The following is a 6,571-nucleotide window of genomic DNA, read 5'->3' as shown; positions in this document are numbered from 1 at the left end:
CCGTTTCCCCAGCTGCCACCACGGTGGAGGAGGCAGCCGGGCACCCTGCCCAGCCACCCGCCTTGCTGCCGGCATCCCGGGGAGGGGAACCAGAGGAGCTATCTCACGCCGGCCGCATGTGGGAGACGCGGGGCTGGGCTCTCTCGGGCTCTCTTAGCGAAGCACTGAGGACTTCATTATTTGCTGGGGCAGGGACTGGCACGCACTGCCCCGGCCAAGCACCCGCGGCGCAGGGAGGTGGGCTCGCTCTTACTGTCTCCGGCCAAATGAATAATTGAATGTCTGCTTCAGCGTGGAACAACGATGAGGGCAGAGCGAGGGACACGTGTGTGGGGAAATGCACGGCGTGGGGTGAAACCCCGGGCAGGCGGAGCTGGGATGTGAACCTGGGTGTCCTCTGCCACCACAGCGGGGATGTGCTCAGGGGACGGCTCCTTCTGCTCCTTCCCCAGGTGTGTTTTGGGTCAGATGTCTGAAACCCTTGCTTGACCTCTGCTCACCAATACCTACGTGGCTCAAAGCTGGTTCACTGCACAGCACTCCTCCCAGCGTCTATGGTCTCCAGTAGGTCTATTCTTGGGTCTTTCTCCCCACTTGTTGAGACGCCATGCCTATACCTCCCACCATGGTGTTTCCTTCTGAGTCTTGCTCTATGCTGCTGATCCAGGCCACTAGGTCCTATATTATCGGTATAATTTGCTTTCACCCCATATCAAAGGAGTTGTCCCTAACTACTAGTTCTCCCAACTCCTGCCCAGAGGCAGCATCCAGCCCAAATCCAGAGGTCTGTGTACCCTGTTGTTAAAACAACCAAAGCGCTGGCGATTATCCGCGGTTGTCCTCACCGCTAGAAAGTTTTTCTTGGGTTCAATTTGAAAGTCCCTTGCTCCAGCTCAAATTTTTCAGTTCGTAGTTATTTTTGCATCCACAAGTCTTTGGCTGTTGGTGAAGAAGCTGTTGTTTAGCCCTGGAACAGCTCCAAATCTTTCCACTGGATGTATTAGCTATCCTAAATTCATAACCATCGCTGGGGTATTTTTAGCTATGCACAGCAGTCGTCAAACAAACCCCGCCGCAAGGTCTGCAGGACTCCCTGAGGTCCCTCGCAGCCCTGCTCCTTCTGAAGGTCCAGGCTCAATCATGGAGAGACGACCACGAAATCCTACCTGCGGAGCCAACCGGGATTCAACCAAGTGCCTCATCCCATCCCCAGGCAATCTGCCTCCAGGCTGCAGCTGAGCACGCAGACGGGCATGGCTTGTGTTTTCTTACAGGAGAGCCGTCAGCTCTGCCCGGGCTCGGTGGTGCATTTCGATCCTGAGCCCTTGGGGAGGTGGGGAGGTGCCTGCCACCACCCTCGCTCCCACCGTGGGACACACTGCTGCAGAAATGCACCAAAAAGCTGGTAGGAGCGAGAGCAGTAGAGTCCTTTGCTCCAGATTTGGCTGCTGCCTGCACTATGGACGTGGTCCTGCATTGTCTACCAGCCAGGCTGATCCTCCAAGTGGCCCCACATCCACACTCGATCCCTTCGGAGACTCTGGAAGCAGCCTCCCCTTTTTTATAAAAGCAGGAATCGGTCCGTCTGGCCTCCCCTTGGCTCCCTGGAGATCCCTCCTGGGCTGCGCGCCTTGCCCAGCACTCGCTGGTCTGGGTTTAATAAGCGGCAGCTCTGCTCCAGCGATGGAAACTGGAAGTGGATGCTGCAGTGGAGCACGGTGGGACCGCGGTGCGACTGCAGGGAGGTGGTGGCAAAAGCTTCTGGGTTGTTCCTCTCCCTCCTTGCCCATGTTTCTGTGGTGGCACAGCTGAGGTTTGGATTAGAAAATACACCATGGCACAGCTGTGCCTGCTTCTGGAGCAGGGTACGCCCGGACCTCCCCCTTTTTCAACCCAACTCCATGTGGAAAATACCACCTGAATGTGAAATATGAACCAGGACCTGCAGGAGACCCTCAATCAATGGGCCGGCAGCCAGAGACTAGGAGGACAGCCCAGTTCCCAGAGGGCACTAAACCCCTGTGTCTCAGCATCTGGGCCTTGCCCTGGGGGCTTTTGCAGGAGCACTCACGGTGTTCACCCCTTTAGATCCCTATTCCACTGCTTCTCCATCCCCACAGCTCTGCTCCGTCAGATGCCCTGAATGCTGGTGGGAGTAGCGCTAGCTGGGGAGTCATGGGGAGGGAGGCAGGAGTGCCCCCTGGAAGGTCTGCACGGCTCCTGAAAGCCTCTGCCACTCCCCAGCGCGATGTTCACCACTGTGCTAACAATCTCCAAGCACTTGGTAGCCACTTAGCCAAGGAGGTACACCCACCCAGCCTGCCTTTCTGGTGGAAAAAACATAGCTGCATTGCTGCTGAAGATGAGCATCCTGTTTCTGTAGGACAGAGCCACCCCAGAGTCAAGGATGGGTTTTGTTGGAAGGCAGAATCCTCAGGTGGCTCCCAGTTTGGGGGAGGAAGGTGCACACGTGAACTTCAGAGGTGAGGCCACAATAGTTGGTAGTAGCATCCTGTGACTTGCAGACCAAGACCAAGACCAAGACATGAACCCAAGCCCTTTCCTTCCGAGGCAGGAGTGACAGCTATATAGGAGGAGAATTGCTGCTGGTCAGCTGGGGTGTCATGCGGGACCTGCGGATGGCCATCTTTCTCCTAAGTCAGAGAAGGGGTGGATGTCTCATGAGCAGAGCAGGCAGACCCTAAGGACAAGATGAAATTCAGTAGTCCCAAGGGCAAGATTGTGTACCTGGAGACACTATGAAGCCCAGGAGAATCCCTGCACAGGAAGGGGCTGCATTTCCCACTGGCCTCATCAAGAACATCATGTCCTTGCAGCATCCTTTCTTCTTCCCTCCTGGCCACAACAGGGGTCCTGCTGTGCCAGTCCATCTGAAATCTAGTGGCAGATTGCTCCAGGCTGTTTCAAAGCATGATGACACAAGCTTTGGAGCAGGGCAAGGTCAAATGTCCACGTGGTTCATCAGGTCCTCCATCCCTCCTTGGGGATGTTTTAAGCAGAACTTAAACTTGTTCTGTCGGAGAATTTGCTTAAACAGACTTATCTTCGCAGAGGGAGGGTTGTGAAGTTAAACCACCTCCCGTGGCTCAGCCGGCAGTGAATGAGTGTTAACCAACTGATTTTGGAGCCCTAGACACATTCTCTGGGGACAAGGCTTCACACCAAAGAGACAGGGGAACCAGTAACTTCAGCTTCTCGGTTGCATGAAACTGCTCTGCAAGCAGTTCCCGCTCTTCACGGCACTCAGGAGCCCCTGATTAATCACTCCGTGTGGGTGTGTCTATCTTGTTGGCACTTGGAAATATTTCACGTTCTACTCTTAATTTTCTCCCAGAACTTGGCATTGTTTCAGTTCAGAACGATGCTTGACAGGAGGAAAGAAGAAACAGGTGACTGACCGGCAGAGGGATGTGGTAGACGTGCTGAGAACCACCTAGCCAGGATGGCTTGAGATACCAGAGCTGTGCACCTTAGCCTGTGCCAGAAGTTGACGTTCCCTCTGCCGTGGTGGCAGGGAAGGAGATGCACCGTTGTCCCAGCTACTCCTGGTCTCGGTCCAGCATGGTCCCCCAAGCCTTGCATCAAAGCCTGGGTTGTTTGAAAGTTTCCACACAGCTATCCCAGCCATCGGAGAGCTGCCAGGCTGTGGGACCAGTTCTCTGTTGTCTCAGCACCAGCCTGCGGTCGCTCAGGAAGGGCAGCTGGTGGACTGAGCGTAGCTGGATCCATCTCAGAGTAAGCTGTGAGCTGCGATGCTGCGGCTCCTGGAAAGCCATGTCACTGTGCCAGAGCAGGCTCCTAACAGGAAGAGCCAGCCTAAGGGCACAGTCGGGAACACCAGCTAATTTGGGAACACAATGGTTATGCTAATCAAAACACCTTCCAGAGGAGAAGGGAAGGAAATTACCTAATCCTTCACCATGCAACATGGCCTCCAAGTGCCTGGTCTGCAGGAGCAGGGCGATACACAGCTTGGAAGACAGGGCAATCCTACCTGGCAAGGAGAAAAGCAGATGGAGCTTTTTCCTTTGGGCCCTCTACATCCACATTGGATGCAGGAGAGTCCCCTTCTTCCCATCCCCAAGCTGGTTTTAGGTCCAGATAACTTCATGCCTCTCTTGACAGTTTGGTCAGACACAAACTCACGTGAGTCCAGGAGCTGGAGCTTAAGAAACTTCTTCAGGACTTGCAAAATCCAGTGAGATGGGTTGCGGTGATTCAGGTATTCAGGGACGTGCACCTTGTCTTGCTCCACCACCACCAGATTGCGATGGGGCAATCGCTGGTGATACCAAGGGAACTTGATTAATACAGTTGAACTCGATGATATTAAAGGTCTTTTCCAACCTAAATGATTCTGTGATTCTGTGAACTCTTCTGACTTTCCATGTATAACCTTAGCAGGGTTCATGCTTGTTGCCTGACTCAACGTCTGGAAATCGTAATCCAGCTGAAAACAGCCCAGGAAGGACCTCCTAACATGCCAGGAACAAACACAGCTCCCAGCTTTGAGAAATCCCAGGGCATGCCCCAGAAGGAGAATTTAAGGTATTCTGGGGATGACAGAGCACAAGAGGACACAAATGCACTTGCAAGATTAAATAAAAAGCCACAAAGTACCCCTGGCTTAAAAGAAACATGCCTCTCTTGGGGACGGGCTTCTCTGTTTGAAGTTCTGCCATATTCACAATCCTCCTCTGCCTATTGCCACCACACCTCACGCGTGAAACTGGTGCAACACCTCTCCTCCCCTGGCTGAAGCATCCTTTGGGGAGAGCAGAGGCGTTTGCTGTCTGCAGGTACCTTTTGCCTGGTGCAACCCGAATAAAGCACAGGGGTAGGAAGAGACAGTCCACCTCTTCATCTGTGCACATGAGAGATGTGCGTCCACACTGGTATTGCGTGCAGATGGCAACACCAGTCAGGGACAGAGTAAGAAGGGTGACTATCTGGCTGGTGACACCAAGAAATTGCAGGCATGGACACTCTGCAGGGGTAGACATGCTGCAGGAAAGACAAAACTAGGCTTACGTGATCCATGTGTCTACTTCCCATCATCTCCAACCAATCTGGCAAGGGGCCGTAAGCTTCAAAGATCCTGATGCAAACAGGAGAGGTACACGGAGAGCCCACCGAGAGCTTTGGCTGGGTGAAAACCACAGCCAGCAGCTGGGGAGCTGAACACCGTGCAGGAGGAGCAGCAGGGGTGGCGTGGCCTCCCACCCATCCAAAGCTGCACGGCGAAGCCTGAGGGACACCAGGCACTCGTAGCCCTGAAGGCCAAAGGGAAGAGGGACCTCAAAGCATGGCAGCCATCACCCTGCCACACCAGCTCCTCATCTCTCTGCGCTGGTTTTGTCGGGAACCAACAGGGGGAAAGTGTGAACCGTGTCCACAGCCAGAGGTTTGGATGCACCCGGAGGGACTGCGAAATCTTGGCACAAAAGCCAGGAAGGGAAAGCAAAGACCTGAAGGGGTTTCTTCTGCTCCACGGTGCAATCAAAGCTGCGGGCAGAGATAACGCCTTCCGCCCCGACGCTCACCTCCGGACAGGTAATTTGTTTTTACGTGTTTATTTATAACCACCGTGTCGCCCTGGCACACAGCAATTATCGCGCGTGAGTCTCTCTCACCTCAGGTTCTGCCCGGCGATGAAAAGCAGGAAAAGCAAACGGCACTTTTCTAAAGTCATCCTCCTGGGCTGCTTGGTGGCACTTGGAGCACAACCCCACAGGGAAAAAATCTTCCCCCTGGCTTTGTGTCGGGTCTTTATGGACATGCTACTAATGGTGGTTTCCAGCATGTGATACCAAGCTGCAGCAAAGCACGTTGGATAGAAAGGCAGTACCACCAACCCCACTTTTCAGGAGGAGAAACGCAGGCAGAGGGAGGATGCAGCTTCTCCTAGGTCACTCCTGGGCCAGTGGTGGAAGCATCTCCCAGGTCTTAGCCAAACGTGCTGACTCCCCAGCAAGCACGGCATCATCCCACTATTCATGTCTGTCATAGAATCACAGAATGGTTTAGGTTGGAAGGGACCTTGAAGATCATTGAGTTCCAACCCCCCTGCCATGGGCAGGGACACCTCCCACTAGACCACGTTGCCCAAGGCCCCATCCAGCCTGGCCTTGAACACCTTCAGGGATGGGGCCTCAACAACCTCTCTGGGCAACCTCTTCCAGTGCCTTACCACCCTCACACTGAAAAATTTCTTCTGTCGATGCACAGTGGTTCCTCTCAAAAAATCACAGCATATTTTTCCAGAGAAGAAAAATTCCTGTTTTCCCCCTCACCCCGCCAAATTTTAAGGGGCTTTCTATGGAAAAAAAATAACATGCAGTTTTTTCATCTCTGATTTTCTCCTGTTTGAATGTTTCTCCAGCCAAACAGACAACACAGGGACACCCGTGGAGTGTGGAACTGATCTGTGAGTCGGCAGCAGGGGTGAGACGGGAAGCCAGCGGATGCCTGCGCTGGAGGAAAGAGCAGGGGAGGCAGATGTCCCAGGACCCTGTCCTCCAGCACTGGACATGAGTGCTCCATCAGCTCC

The sequence above is a fragment of the Charadrius vociferus genome, unplaced genomic scaffold, assembly GCF_000708025.1.
Source record: "Charadrius vociferus isolate BGI_N301 unplaced genomic scaffold, ASM70802v2 scaffold411, whole genome shotgun sequence".
NCBI classification, from domain to species: domain Eukaryota; kingdom Metazoa; phylum Chordata; class Aves; order Charadriiformes; family Charadriidae; genus Charadrius; species Charadrius vociferus.
Note: the sequence above shows the minus strand (reverse complement) of the source record.